The 16109-nt window shown below is 39.1% G+C and overlaps 1 protein-coding gene across 6 annotated transcripts in view; it reads left to right on the plus strand.

The window, feature by feature from the left end:
- Window positions 1-16109, plus strand: part of Arl4 (ADP ribosylation factor-like 4) — a 134310-nt gene that overhangs the window by 44632 nt on the left and 73569 nt on the right. Inside the window, exon 1 of one of the 6 annotated variants that reach the window (XM_076373764.1) lies at window positions 1993-2378. The exons of the other annotated variants lie outside the window; for them this stretch is intronic. The gene's annotated coding sequence lies outside the window, so the exon portion shown is untranslated. Of the gene's footprint in view, window positions 1-1992; window positions 2379-16109 lie in introns of those variants that run through there. 6 annotated transcript variants of the gene reach the window in all.

Raw genomic sequence — 16109 nt, forward strand, 5'->3', positions numbered from 1 at the left:
AAAAGAATTGATGCTCGTTTATTTAGATTGTGGAAACTGGAGATTTGATAGTAGGTAATTGGGGTATATGTCAGTGTGATTGCATCAATAAAAATCGGCGTAAACATTTACAAAATAATATTTCTAAAATCCAATATGCGTCAATTTGACGCGTTCCGTAAACCTAGTGTTAATAATTCCTTCGAAATTTGTTGTCTTTCTAGTAATTGGAGAATATTAATCACCGAACTTCCACAATTGAATTTCCTTTTTGGAATCAACCAAATTTTCGAACAACATTATTCTACGATATTCTTAGAGCGACAATGTTTACCAAGTTAATTAACACGTTCCGTGTCACGGAAACTTCAGTTATCTTTGCTTATGGACTTTATTGATTTTTCAAGTAAAATAATAAGTTACACTCAGGTATTCGATGATTTTTTTGTAATTTGATACTGTTTCTTTATGTGTTCACTGCTTTGTAACGTATAACACTATCCGTGTATCCATTAAAAATATTTTCTTACAAAAATTGGCGTGTACCATAGGTGGTACACGTGGTACGGAACGTGTTAACCAGCGTGAAGTTATAAAGCTGATAATTCGGAAATTTCGTATTCTAAACTCCATGGACGAGACGTTCCGAAGATACGGAACCAGGATTCAGTTCGAAGCTTCAAGAACGGAATCATGAATGAGAAGCGTGTTGTTTCACTGCGCACCGTTGCGAAGTTTCATGCCCAGACTCTCGGTTATGAGTCACGATACGTGTTAAGGGGATAAACGGATGAACGTGGCTAGAAATTTCGATTCGCGTGAACGCCCGCGGCGGTTTTCAACTGGGTCGTGAACGCCGCCGCCGCTGCCGCGTGCATTAGCCGATCGCCGATCGTTCCGCGCGCGCGCGCGGCGAAAGAACGTTATTATATACTTGTTACAGATTACGCCATATTCCAGTAACGATGCCGGCGTATTTTTCGCGTGCTCGTTACCTTCGATACCGATCGCTTTTTGCCATCGCTATATGGAACGACGGTCTAGCCTCCTTCTCTCGATGGAAAATGGAGGATCAGCGGGAAGCGCGCCATTGTTTTGCTTTCGCAGCGCAGCGAACTGTCTCGGACGTTCGATCGAACGATCGAATAGCGAATCGGAGACACGGCAAATTAAATTGGGAGATTTTGCATGATTCGTACAATTATTTTGAAGATATTTGAATAGATTGACATGTCGAACGCTGCACGGCTTCACGTAGCGAAATACACGGAACGAGAAAAGATGTGATATTGAATTACTGAATCGAATCGCGTTATCGTTATCCCTTATCTTGTCGAGTGCCACCACGCTAGGTAATATTATTTATAGTGTATAAATATATTCAAATGGTCACTGTTTAATCGAGCGAAATATAGTCATTCGATTTGGTTTACTTCGGAACTAGAGCTACAGTCGAATCGATCGAACTACGAATAGACTAAACAAATCTCCAGTCTACAGAGAACAAACACGAATTTTCCATGATTTTTGAACAACATACTATCGAATAGACCAAAAAACAGTAATAAAAACCACTGTTGAACGCGCGGATATCGAATTCCCGTGTCTCGATCCGCCGAATCAGGTATCGAGCTGCGCCGAAGCTCTTAATCGCAAAAACCGCTCGGGGAACAATACCATTATCAAAGTCCCGAAGGATTGCGCCGTAAATTATCGTGCCGGGCAATAAGTTATCGGCCCGCAACGGCGAGATATTGGATCGGGCTCCGGGCAAATGGAAAATGCGTTCACGATCGCGCCGGGCGGGGCGTTGCTCAAGAAATTTCCATTGAATCGCGGCGAAACCGAACGGGACGGGCTCCGGTTTCGTGTCCCAACGAAAGCGAACACCCGTGGCTTTCCCAGGGAGAGGCGGCCGCGGACGGACGGACGGACGCAAGCCGCTAATTCAGTCATTCGTCTAATTAGCACCATGTTTCTCACGAACACGACACCGGGAACGTGTTTCCACCGCGTGCCGCAGTTCGCGTTCGGCGGCCGTGCGTTCCATTCGTTGCTTACAATTAGATCGTAGGCAAGCGTATCGATTTATAGTCGATTCGAGACGGTGATTCACGTTTGTCGATAAACACGAAGTTCGCGGAAGCAATTCTCAATTAGAACATCGTCCCTCGTATAAGTTGCGTTTGACGTAGAAACGCAGACATCGTGGAAAGTGCTGGTTTTATTTAGGTCAATCTTTATTGCTACGATGTTTGGTACGATTCAGAGGAGATTGTGAATATCACCCGTAGGATAAAGCTACCTAATATGGAACATCTGATCCGAGAAGCTTGCCAAAACGAGAGTCCGTGCAGTTCCTTCAGTGAAACCTTCCAAACACGAAGAAATTACTAAACGTTCGTATACCGATCGATAACAATGTTAAAGTTTAAATGTCCTTAAACCGTGATGAGAAAATGCAAATAAAGCGGGAAACTGCAATCCGTAAAAATGGCGCCTAATACGGAACACCTAGGTGATCAGTAAGCAAAATTGATTTTTCTCACGAGAAATGAATATTTATAGAATTAAAAGGAATTTTGTATCGAAACGTCGTTCCTTATGACTTGAATTTAACGTGGTAACGCGAAAATTGTGAGAAGTACTCTATTATTTAGGTCAATCTTTATTAGTCCGATATCTGCTGCGATTCAGAGGAAATTGAGAATATTATCGGTACGACTGTATTCTGGACTAATTGCAGATAATTTTTCGTTTTTTGTTTATTGTAAAAGTTCGTTCTTTATTAGCGTGTTGTACGTTAATTGAGCTCGTTAGAATCCGAGGACGGTAAACAGGGGTTTTCTCGAGAAACCGCGTTCGCGGAACGCCCGGTTCAACGGATGCCAGATGCAGCAACCCAATTCTTCCGCGCGATCGCGCGAACGCATCCGCCGGCGATCCTAGAATCCTATTTTCTATTATTAAACGAGGCTAGCCTTGACACCATACGAATTTGTTCGACGCCCGTTGCTCTCGGTTCCCACAAATGCTGCCAAATCGTCCGGTTTAATTTCGTCCTGGCCGGGAATTTTCACGCGATCGGTTCTATTTATAGCCGGCGATCCCCGCGTAAATATTGTTCCGTCGTTCCCCGTCGATACTCCACGCGTTTTCGTCGACCGGACCGGTATTACGCCGAAGCAATGAAATTCAGAAGCATTAAGGTATTCTCCGAATGAAAAGTACAGCGCCGACGTTGGCGAATGTTCGGGCACTCTTTAATTGAGGCGTGCAGCATAGAAATCGAGAACAAAGGATCATATTTTCAATGAAAAATGAAGCATTGAAACGCTCGGTATCCTTGACACGGGAAACCGAGAACCAAATCACATAGAAATTAACAGGTAAAGATATTTTCCAAACGATAAGTAAAACAGCAATTAAGAGCTATCGAATGCCGAACGAGTTCACGCAGCGAAATCCACGGAATGGACAAAAATATAGTATCGAAGTGTTTGAATTGCGTTGTCACTGTTGCTATCTTGTTAAACGTCGCTGTGGGTTGCATTATTATTAATATAAAGAAGTTTTTAACACGTTGAATGTCGCACGATTTCATAGAGCAAAGTACAGAAAATGGAAAAAATATAATATTAAATCATTTGTTTGAAATGCGTTATTATTATTGCACGCTGATATAGCTGAATGACACCGTATTAGGTTGCATTATTTATAATATAGAAATATTTTCAAATAATCATCGTTCAATTGAATGAACTGTAGTAATTTGGTTTGATTGAAGGTCACCGGTGAACTCCATCATCAACTTCAACCAGTTCACTGCGTTCGACGCGGTAAACAAAATTAAAACAAATAGATGAACTTTATTTGATTCTACTAACCGATAGGCTGACACTTTTATAAGTGCTCTATAAGACCGGTTGCAGATCGTGCGTGCAATAATAATAATGAGCATTTGCTAGTTATTCTGAGTAAAGTAGTCGTCGAGATAAGACTTTTTTTGAATTAACAGTATCTGTAAAGTATAGAGAAACGAAATAAACATACTCACCAACAATAAGAAAATTGAGTTTTTATGGCTATCGTTTAGAGACTTTAAAAAACTTTACTGGAAAGCACCGCGACAGAATTTCGCTTCTGAGGACCCTGTTCGAAAAAATCGCCGTCTCGAATGGGTTAACGGATAAGCGCGATCGGTTAACTATTCCTACTGCGAGCAGTCAAATGACTGTTTTTAAAATTTCGATTAGAATTTCCTATAGACAACGTAATTGAATCGCCTTTATACTTCACGACTTTTTGTACAATATGTGTATGAAAAATTTTTCAGTATTCACACCTTTTTTTGTTGTTTATTTTCTGAAAAAATTTGTAGTATGTCTTACCTACCACGACCGGTCATCTGACCGGTAGAACGATTTATATCTTTTTGTAATAGTATTCTCTCAAAGACTCAATTCCGATACTATAAAGTCGTTACAAACGAAACATAATGCAGTTGTGGCATGATTTTAGCCAAGAGGTGCCTTTCGGGGACTGCTTTGCGGTACTTTCAAGTGTTTACAGTTCTCGCTCGCTTATCGGCCTTGGTAAAATCGGTAAAATCTAAATGTCGGAGATGACCTTTACAGGTATTTTTCTATATCCTAGATTTAACCGGGATAAATGCATGGCTTTTATATAAAGAATCCACGGGAGAAGAAATTTCGAGGCAGGAATTTATATTTTAATTGACAGAAGAACTTGCCATTGAATATCAAAAAGAACTAGAGTTAGGCAAAGAAAATCAAGCAACACCCGTCACAAATACAAGTACAGGTTCACGTGAACGGAAACCATGCCAAATAAGATATTGCACGAACAATAAGACTAACAAAATCTGTCTAAAATGTAAAAAGTACGTGTGTGGGAAATGTACAATCAACAAACCTATTTGTAAAATATGCGGTGGAAACGAATAAAACGTAAATTATATACTTCTAAATAAAAGAAACTATAATTGTATGCTGTCAAATTGGCTATTATCTTCATTCTATATTAAAAAATATAAGTTGTGCTAAAGGTCAGTCATTTGACTGGTCGCGGTAGGAATAGGTATACGTGGAGTTAAATATTATTTATTCCATGGAAATGTATGAAAATCAGGAAACATCGGAAAATCGACTTGATCGTATTGGCTTCTGAACGACTGAAATCATTCCTGTCGATGGAACGTTGTCATTACCGCGGCGCGCGCGTGATAAGGGCGCACGGGAACGGCCGTCCGAGCGTTATCAACACGATCGTGAATTACGAGGCCCACTTTGCCCGACAGACTGATTTCCCCTCGCGGACTCCCGCGTTCCAGATACCGCACACCACCGACACCACGGGAAACAAGATTTAACTAACGCGCATAACGGGGTTCGTACTCTGTTACACACGATACTATTATTAGGCATCCTCGAAACGAGGGACACCGCCGGTGCTCCCCAATCTCCGGCCGGATTTTTATTAAAAATAATTCCTGCCGATCGTCCTCTCTCCCCGGGGAATATTACTTTAGCGCGTAGAGCTGCGTGGAAACGTTGGGCAACGTTTCGTCTCACCGTTTCGTAGCGTCCTTGTTGCATTTATTTCTGTAACAATGCTTGCCTGTAACACGGAATTCATTTCCAAATGATACAGAGGTGTATGGAATGTTGGGAAATCATTGTCTCCTTGTTAACCTTTGAACAGCGTTCGACGAGTGCACTCGTCCTTGCTTATTTTCAATTACATATGGAGGATGCAGAATTCTGATAGGATATTGTTATTTTATATGGATATCGTCATTTGAAGTTGTAAACTAAGACATTACTAAGGAATTAATGACACAAGTATTGTTGTTTAGAGTTACAACACGTGACGTTGTATTTATGAAGTCAATAATTCTTCCTAGTTCCACTCTTCAAATATTTCAATGAGGAAATTTGCTGAATTCAATATAATATTGTCACTAAGAAATGAATGGTATAAATATTACCATTTATGGTTATAAAGTACGGAATTCATTTCCGAATGATCCAGAGGTGTATGGAATGTTGGGAAACCATTGTCTCGCTGGTTTGCCATGTCTGTACCGTACTGATTCCGTTAATAAAAGCATTTAACCGAAGAAGGTCGATTCGTTCGGTAAGTGGGAGGAGACGATGGGACAATGAAAATGGATTGGTCGGATGAAACTCGATTCGTCGCTTAATCGATCGAAATGTGTGTTTCGTCGGGGACAGCAGTATCAGCGAGCAAATAACCGAAATTTGGGTTAATTGTTGCGCGCGTGTCGCTCTTTGAAATTTGGATCAAGTGAGGGGAAACGATCGAACGAATGAAATGAGACGTACGGTCGCTGCGCCGTCGGTGTTGTTGCTTTTTAATCACTTGAAAGTCACACAGATTAATTTCATCTGCAGTGTTTAACTCGTTCGCTGCCGGCAATTTTTTCGATAACAGTCGCCGCGGTCACGATATTTTGTTCAATGGAACGTATCGTTTTTATAAAGTATAAATAACAATTAAGAGGAAAAATATATTCGAATTTCTGCATGTTGTAGCATGCGTTATAACGTCATATGAAAATATGAAGCATCGATCGTCCCAAATATGCAATGCTTAAAATTTCATTTAGAGTTTTGCATTTTCTTTCGTCCATTTAACTTCCTTGTCAATCCTTATATTGCCCGAGTAATCAGTTTATCAGCTTTTCCATCCTTTTTTCGAGTTTCTAGAAACTTTGACTTAAACCACAAAAATTGTTCGTCTGATTTGCTTACCTTTAGTTTGTAACTCATTTTATAACTAATTCAGCTCGTGAGAGTTGCAATACGCGTGTAAAATTAAAATATTAATACTTATATATAATATATAGTAATTGATACTATTAATATTGTTAAAAGAAGAACTGTGTAAAGTTCTCGAATTATTCAATATATATTAATTTGCAACGTTCGTTCCGTAAAATTCCTGAGGCTTAAAAACTAATTATCCCTTTGCGGACGAATGTCGATATTTCGGCGAGATGAAATGTTCATATTTGGAAGATTGAGTCGCAGGCGAATGATTTAATTACTCTGACAGCAAGAGATTAGCATGTAGTTTCTGTTTCTATTATTTGAGCAATCAATATATAATTTAGCTTCATCTGTTGAAGGTTTTCTACATTTCAAAGAATCTTCGTCCGCAAAGGGTTAAAACTCAATGTTAAATTTTATATAATGTATAAAATCACTTCATTAATACAAGGTATTTCTTTATGTTAGTAGCAAAACATATCATTGATATTTCATCGGAAAATAATGAATATTTGTCGAGGAAAATATTCTCCAGAGCAAAGGGTTAATAATTGTAGAAGGAAGAAATGAAGAATACGTAGTTTTGACTCGTGTAGATTTAGCGTTAACGTCAATTTAATTGATTTTTTCGTAATTCCTCTATGGAAACTTTGAGAGTGCATCTGTTGAGACTGTAATTAATTTAAAATTCAGCTCACGTACTATCGAATCAGGTTCTTTAACCCTTTGCGGACGAATGTCGATATTGTCGGCGAAACGAATTGATCATATTTCGAAGAGCAAGTCGCGAACGAATAATTTAATTACGCAAACAGCGAGAAACCACGGACTTCCCTTCCTTTCTATCGTTCAAGCAATTAATATATAATTTTTAATTACTCGAACAGCAAGGGATTATCACGTAGTTTCCTTTGTTTCTATTGTTAGAGCAATTGATGTATAATTTAACTTCATTTACCGAAGGCTTTGTATATCCGGGAGAATCTTCGCACGCGAACGGTTTATTACCGGTGTTCCATCGTCGTCGATCGGTCTAGATGGTTGTAATTATGATCGGTATCCTCGAGTTTACGATACTTTCGCGATATCGATACTCTACGGAGCATTAGACGCCGATTTGTAGAACGGAAAATTAGGCGTGACTCGATTCGCCGCGTTAGGGCCTCGATCGAGATAATGAACACGTACCTATACGCGCAGTTGAAACTTCGTAACGCGATACTCGAGTGGAAGCGGCGCGAAATATGCGAGCAAAATCCGAACGGCGTTGCCCGGCGAAATCGAATGGAATTTCCGTTGCTCGCGAGTGCAGGAATTCCTTGTTAACCTTTGAACGCCGTTCGACGAGTGTACTAGTCCTTGCTTATTTTCAATTACATATGGAGGATGAAGAATTCTGTCAGGATACTGTTATTTTATATGAATATCGTCATTTAAAGTTGTAAACTGAGACATTACTAAGAAATATTTCATTTAGAAAATCTGCTGAATTCAATGGAATATCGTCACCGAGAAATTAATGACACAAGTATTGTCGTTTAGAGTTACAACATGTGGCATTATATTTATGAAACCAATAATTCTGTCTAGTTCCACTCTTCAAATATTTCATTCAGAAAATTTGCTGAATTCAATATAATGTCACTAAGAAATGAATGGTACAAATATTACCATTTAATGTAATAAAGTACGACGTTACATTTATGGAGTCAATAATTCTTCCTAGTTCCATTCTTTGAATATTTCATTCAGAAAATTTGCTGAGTTCAATATAATGTCACTGAGAAATGAATGGCACAAATATTACTATTTAAGGTAATAAAGTATGACGTTACATTTATGGAGCCAATAATTCTGTCTAGTTCCATTCTTCAAATATTTTATCTAGGAAGTTTCTTGAATTCAATAGAATGTTCGAACCGAAGAGATCGTCAATGGAAGAAACGGTGGCAGCGAACGCGTTAAAGCATTCGCGCGTTAGAGGCGAACACCCGGGAGCACCATTACGCTTCCGTTTCCACGGTGGTGAATTCCTCGCGTGCCGCGACGTTACGTGAGCCGAGATCGGTCTGTAATTTGCAGTAAAACCGAGCCAATTAACCGATACCCGCGATCCAGCGCCGTTTCGGCGATCCGCGATCCCTCGGAGGCGCTCGAACACCTGTGAACATCTTTCGACGTCTCTGCATTATCTTCGGCGGTATTGCTCATTATAATCACGTGAACGAGCCACAAAGAAACTCGTTGCTTCCCGCCGAGCGTTTTCGGGAAATGAACGGTTCCACGTGGAAGAATCTTGAACTTGGAAAAAAAAATATTAAATAATATGACTAGTAAAGATGAAGTGTTGAATAATATTACTGTTAAATACGCAGTATTAAGTAATATTGATATTAAGTATAAAGTGTTACATAGTATTAACATTGAAATATCGAATATTAAATAACATTACTATTGAATACACAATATTAAATAATATTGATATTAAGTACAAAGTTTTGTATAGTGTTAATATTGAAATATCAAATATTAAATAACATTACTATTGAATACACAATATTAAATAATATTGATATTAAATACAAAGTGTTACATAGTATTAACATTGAAATATCAAATATTAAATAACATTACTATTGAATACAGAATATTAAATAATATTAATGTTAAATACAAAGTGTTACATAGTATTAACATTGAAATATCAAATATGAATAACATTACTATTAAATGCACAGTATTAAACAATATTAATATTGAAATATCAAATATTAAGGAAAATTACTACTAAACATCAAACATTCAATGTCAAAATAAATTCCATATTTTCATTTCGATAACTATAACTCACTAGCAACGCAAGATCTCGAATTAGAATAAAAGTTTCGTTTATCCAGCACAAAAGTTTCCAGCGCACTTTCTTAATCTTCCCGGGAACGAATTTTCCTCGGAAAATCATCGAAGGTTTCCGAGGAAGAGGATAAGTTGTGGGTGTCTCGAAGAATAACGCTGATCGGAGAAAAAAGTAGAACGGGCGAAATCGAGTGAGAGTTCGAAGTGCGAGTATGAAATTTTTGAATTGTGTGTGTAAGAACGTACGCCGATTAACGATTAGTTTTGAAGTTCGACCGCGAATGTTCATCGATGTTCTGTCGATCGTTTTGATTCGATGATCGAGCGATTGCGTCGAAGTAACGCACGTGTTGCTGCGATCGATTGGAAACGTTGCTCGAACGTTTCCGACGTCCATCAGCGAACGGTACTTCGCGTAACTCCGATCGAATTTATTCACCATAAACTTCACCGTAAATAGAATCCCAGCGGTTGCCATTTACCGTTCACCATTACACGGCCGCGAGAAGATTTAAGGAATCCACGAACCTGTTATCGGTGCCAGTTATCGGCGTCGGACGACGATGCGGCTCGTTTGCTCTTATCTTTCTTTCTCATTTTTCGGCGTGCTTGGTTTAAGCAACTGATACGAATGCTTCGGTGTCGAGAATATTGAGCAATCTTCATTATTCTTTGATCTTTAGTGAAACCGATACAAACGTGTCAATAATCTTTAATAATCTTCGCCATTCTTTGATTATCTTCTGAAAAACCAATACGAACGCCTCAAGAAATGTTCATAATCTTCAGTATTTGATAATCTTCGTTTGAGAAACCAATCGAATGCTTCGGTGTCGGGAGTATTCAGTGATCTTTAATAATCTTCACCATTTTTTGATTATCTTCTGAAAAACCAATACGAACGCCTCAAGGAATGTTCATAATCTTCAGTATTTGATAATCTTCGTTTGAGAAACGAATCGAATGCTTCGGTGTCGGGAGTATTCAGTGATCTTCATTATTCTTTGATCTTCTTTCGCGAAACCAATACGAACGTGCCAAAAATCTTCAATAATCTTCAGTAATCTTCAATAATCTCCGCCATTCTTTGATTATCTTCTGCAAAACCAATACGATCGTTTGAAAAACGTTTCATAATCTTCGCTCTCCGTTAATCTTCCGTAAAACCAATACGAACGCCCCAAGAAATTTCCATAATCTTATTCTCTAATCTTCTTTCCGCGAACCAATACGAACGCCCCGGGAACCTTCAATAATCTCCACTGTTCTTTAGTTTTCTTTGCAATTCACTCGCACTCGTTAACCAGTTAATTGTGTTTGACGAGTATACACGTCATCGTAAAGCTTGACACGATACTAATTCTTTTAGCGATGAATTCTTTATTTTTTCACATAAACATGTAATTCTTCTTTGTTTCGCTTTGATCTTTCATTAAAATATATTCTACGCGCATTCGTCCTGCGTTCGACGAGTACACGCTCCATTTTTGTATTTTATTGCGCGCAGAACGAGAGGTTTTTCCAACTAAATTCCACAGTTAACTGGTTAATTTGTCATCGAATCAGCAACGCCCGTAGGAACGCCGGATGTTTCTTGCTCCATCAGGAATCGAGACAAGAGCTCCTTTGTTCGCGAGGCGCACGAGCAGTGATTCAACGTGTTACGCAACATTGGCCTCGAAAAAGGGGGATACTCGAGCGTGATTTTCTATAAATATTCAGGCGGTTGTAAATTACGCCGACCCCGAATGCACTCGGTGGCGAAGGAGGCACGGAGCCATGCGACAGGTAGGCCGGACATGCACGTGCAAAAGTAGGCAAATCAAATTTAAACTGGGAGAGCCGAGAGGAAGGATGCGGCCAGAGAAATCTGGCGTTCTGGGTCATCGTTCGAGCTCCACGCTTGCTCCTCATCGTCGGCCCCTTGATTCCTCTAGATCAACGATGATGGATAAACTCTTTTAGAAATGGGTTGGGAAAACAGAAAGAAATTTTCAGCTAATAGAATTTATTAGAAAACTCAACGAGGACTCGATAAAATATTATTTTAACACCAGAACTACCGTACCAGTCGAAATGACTGATCTCAATTTTTTTGTCTCGCAATTATTGATATCTTGAAAGCACTCAGTATTTGAAATTATCTTGAAAATAGATAGTTTCATTTGAATACTATTATGAATGTCTAAAAAAAACTGAAAATAATGTATTGTTAGAATTTTTATATGGATTACATATCAATCGTATTAAATGCTTGGTAGTTCTAGTGTTAAAGAGAAATTACACGTGAATCAAAGAAAGCTGTTTAATTTCAATATTGTACATATTGATGCATTATAGAAAGATTAATGCTAAATATCAAATCACTCCAATAAATGTCTGCAGAATCTGAAAATAATTTATTGTTACGATTTGTACAGGGATTGCAGATTAATTGTATTAAATACTCGGTAGTTGTAGTGTTAAACATTCTCTTGCGAACTGGGACGTAGTTGATTGTACTGATTCTGAGCAAAGAATTTAAATGCTCTCTGACAGTCATATATATATAACTTACTGTTATTAGAAACAGACTGTCAGAGAGCATTTAAATTCTTTGCTCAGAATCAGTACAATCAACTACGTCCCATATATGTATATGATGAAACAAAGAGCATTAACTTTCTGAGTGTGAGATATCAGAAATTTTTACACCAGTTTCTATTTATATCACAACATTTTGTACACGCGAGAAGATACCTTAACCTCTATGGAAAATTTTGCGTATACAAAAATGGAACTTCAGACCTCTGATGATTTCAAGTCCAAAACTATTGCACCATTTACAAAAGCTACTCGATTAGTCACTCGTAATCTCAATTTTCACGTGACATTAACACTTGCCATTTATTTATTTTTCCTTGTTACTCGGTGAGCTTTCAACCGGAGATATTCGCGATAAGTACTTTCCTTATCACGAAGTGCAACTATTACCTGAATCTATCGATCGAGGCCAATTAAAGTTAACGAACAAGGTTATATTTATACGATTTCTTTCCAAGCGGTCGCCTAAGTGTTAACCCTTTGCACTCGAAAGTTTTTCACTAGAAATATTCAACACTCTTTGATAAAATATAGACGACGTTTGTTGCGACTAATGTAAATAATTTAATCGATACATCAAAGGACAAAGCTATTTTACTCTGATATTTCACATAGTGACACGTTATACAAAGTTTAGTGTTGAACATCAAACTTTATAATTTTACTGTATCAAACCAAGTGGTGACTGAGAGTTACCTGCCGAGTGCAAAGCGTTAATATCAATCGACTTTCGCAGAACACTTTTCAGTTGAACATTTGAACGCTCCAACGCGTCGACGGACAACAATTAAATCTCGAAATATTTTCCACCGCAACGTCGAACGCTGCAACTTGCCGACTCCGAGACAATGCGGAGCCGATAAAAATATGCAGCTCCTTTGAAAACGAACGAAACGCTCGCGGATAATTGTTGCCGCGACTCGTTATTCGGAGCGGCGCGGAATTATCGTCTAACTGTTCCACGTTCCGCGAGCGCCGCGAACATCGAAAATAAAAGAACGCGGGAGACTCTTTGATCGCCGTGGAAGTTGGTCGGTGTCGGCGAACGAGGCGCGAGGCGCGCGTAACAGTTCCGTGGACCGCAGGAAATAAAACAAGAGGGAAGGAACGGGCGTCAGAATTTTCATCGGCGTTGGTCCCTGCCCTGAATGAACACCGAACAATGCGAGCTGTACGTATAACTGTTTGCCCTGGACCGCTAGAGCGACGCTGACACCGCGGGGACCACCGACACACTCTAGAAACCGTCGGACCAACTGGAAACGAGTCGGACCAACACGACCGGAGCTTTTTTTGCCCGTTCTTTGTCTTGGCCTCGTAATCTTCGGTACACAGACCGTCCGAATCGAAATAATCGACGCCTCTACAAAGGATTTTTATGGGAAGCAACCGTTTCGTGGATATTAACCCTTTGCACTCGGACGTATTTCGTGAGAAATGCTTAATATTTTCTAACGAGACGAAGATGATATTTTTTAAAATTAACTCAAAGAGAAATCATAAGTCAATTGAGAAACAAAGTTTTTTTATCCCAATATTTCACACATGAATGCTATACACAGTTCAATATTAAATATCAAATTTTATAATTTTCATCAAATCAGGTGGTGTCTGAGAGTCACTTCTCGAGTGCAAAGGGTTAACCCTTTGCGGACGAAGATTCTTCGAAATGTAGAAAACCTTTAACGGATGAAGCTAAATTATATATTAACCCTTTGCACTCGAGAGGTGACTCAATTTTGATAATTTTGATACAGCAAAACTATGAAGTTGAATATTTAATATTTCAAATTAAAGTTTGCATTGCTACGTGAAATATTGAAATGAAACACCTCTGTTGCTTAATTTATCTATGAATTATCGTGAAATTAGTTTCAAACGGTATGAGCTATATCTCGTCAGAAAATGTTGAATATTTCCATTGAGAAACTTTCGAGAGCAAAGGGTTAATTGCTTAAATAATAGCAAAACCAGAAACTACGTGCTAATCTCTTGCTGTCCGAGTAATTAAATCATTTGCTGCGACTTAGTCTTCTGAATAGGAATGTTTCATCTCGCCGAAATGTCGACATTCGTCCGCAAACGGTTCACCCTTTGCACTCGAGGGCGCTGGAGCGGAGCCATTTAAAATTTGTCCTGAAACTCGAGGGCTCCGCTATGGAGACAATGCAAATAATTTTGGACACCTTGGACGATTGCAAAATGTAATAATTTTATAATTTTTTTTTTATATATTATAACATTTGTATCCATAATCAATTAAGAAAACAATAACATATAACAGTGACTTTTCTTTTAATGCGCATATCATTTACTTATTTATTTATATTTATATTTTATTTTACTTAAAAAAGACTTCGAGTGCAAAGAGTTAACCCCTTGCCTTATGATTTATTTCTTAACTACCACCGATACAACAACTTTATCGTTAACCCCTCGGGGTATTATTTATTCTCGCTACTGAACTCGTGTAGCATTGTACTGTCGACAATTCAGAGAAAACGTAACAAAGTTTTCTATTCCACTTTAACACGTTCAGTGTCACGTGTACCACATATGGTACACGTTAATTTTTGTAAGAAAATATTTTTAAGGGACATATGGTCAAGAATAGCTGTATACGTTACAAAGCACCGGAAACATCGAGAAACGATATCAAAATATATAAAATTAAAAAGAAACTGGAATATAACTTAACTCTTAGCACCCCAGGTTGTTTTGTAATCTATCAGCAACTGCGACTAATTTTTATAGTATTCCTAGAGCAATTGAGAAATGCTATAACATTTCTTCGATCATTTATTTTCCTTGTTAGTACAAAATTTGGATGTGTGGAAAATCGAATAATTTTAGGGTAGTTTCTTTAACATTAACCGTGCAACAGATGCTTCTATGAAATTACTAAAGAAATCGATCTAGAAATACGCGAAATAAGTTCTAAGAGAGATCTCTTTTATAGAAAGAAATGAAAAGAGGTCACGACAGTCTTATTACCAATTACATTTACTAATAATAGATTCAACATTCCCAACCGGCGAATTTTCATTTGGTTCCTCCGAGCTCGGGTGTATTCGATCGAACGATCCGCAGTGCGGATCGATTCACTTTTTCCTTGGAACTCGGGCTACGGGGACTGGTTTCATTTCTGCGCTGGCCTGTTTATCAGTTGTTAAATATTGAGTCAGCGGACCGTCGCAGTATTATTAAATTGGAACACCGAAAGGAGGCACGCACCGCTGGGAAGAGAAAGACAGAGAGAGAGAGAGAGAGAGAAGGAGAGGGAAAGAGAGAGAGAGAAAGAAATGGAGCGAGGGACGAGGGAATAAAAGTATTGGCAGCGACATCGGTGCGCTGCATCTGGTGCATGTGCATCTGCATTGGCTCGCATCCCGACCCACTTTTATCTCCTTTTTTCTGGACCAGTCGGCCGCAGCACCTGCCAGCAGGAACATTTTCGAACACGCTTTCCGCGAGTCCTTTCATTTTTTTCTCCTTCCTCCGCCGCTGCTGCTTTCAGGGACAAGCAACAACTCCCTTTTGCCTCCTTTTTCAGCCGATTCTAATTTTTCTTCGCGGACTCGAACGCTTCGGCGAAGCTCTCGCACGCGACCGGGCAAACTCGTCGGGTTTACTCGCGCACAGAACGAGCCAACATTGTTACGAACGTCGAAGCAAAACCCCCCCGATTCCTAAAAGGACATGCAACTTTCAGTTTTATTCAGGGAATCAAGGTTTCGTCGCACGCTTCGCCGGGCGAACGAACGTCGCACCGCACGATTCCGCTTATCGCGAGGAATCGGGTTTGTACGCTTTTTGGTTTCGCTGGCGCTGCTGGCTTCTATCGGACGTCCCGCGAAGTTGATGTTCTTCGATGTCGCG

Source organism: Nomia melanderi, chromosome 14 (assembly GCF_051020985.1).
Source record: "Nomia melanderi isolate GNS246 chromosome 14, iyNomMela1, whole genome shotgun sequence".
NCBI lineage: Eukaryota > Metazoa > Arthropoda > Insecta > Hymenoptera > Halictidae > Nomia > Nomia melanderi.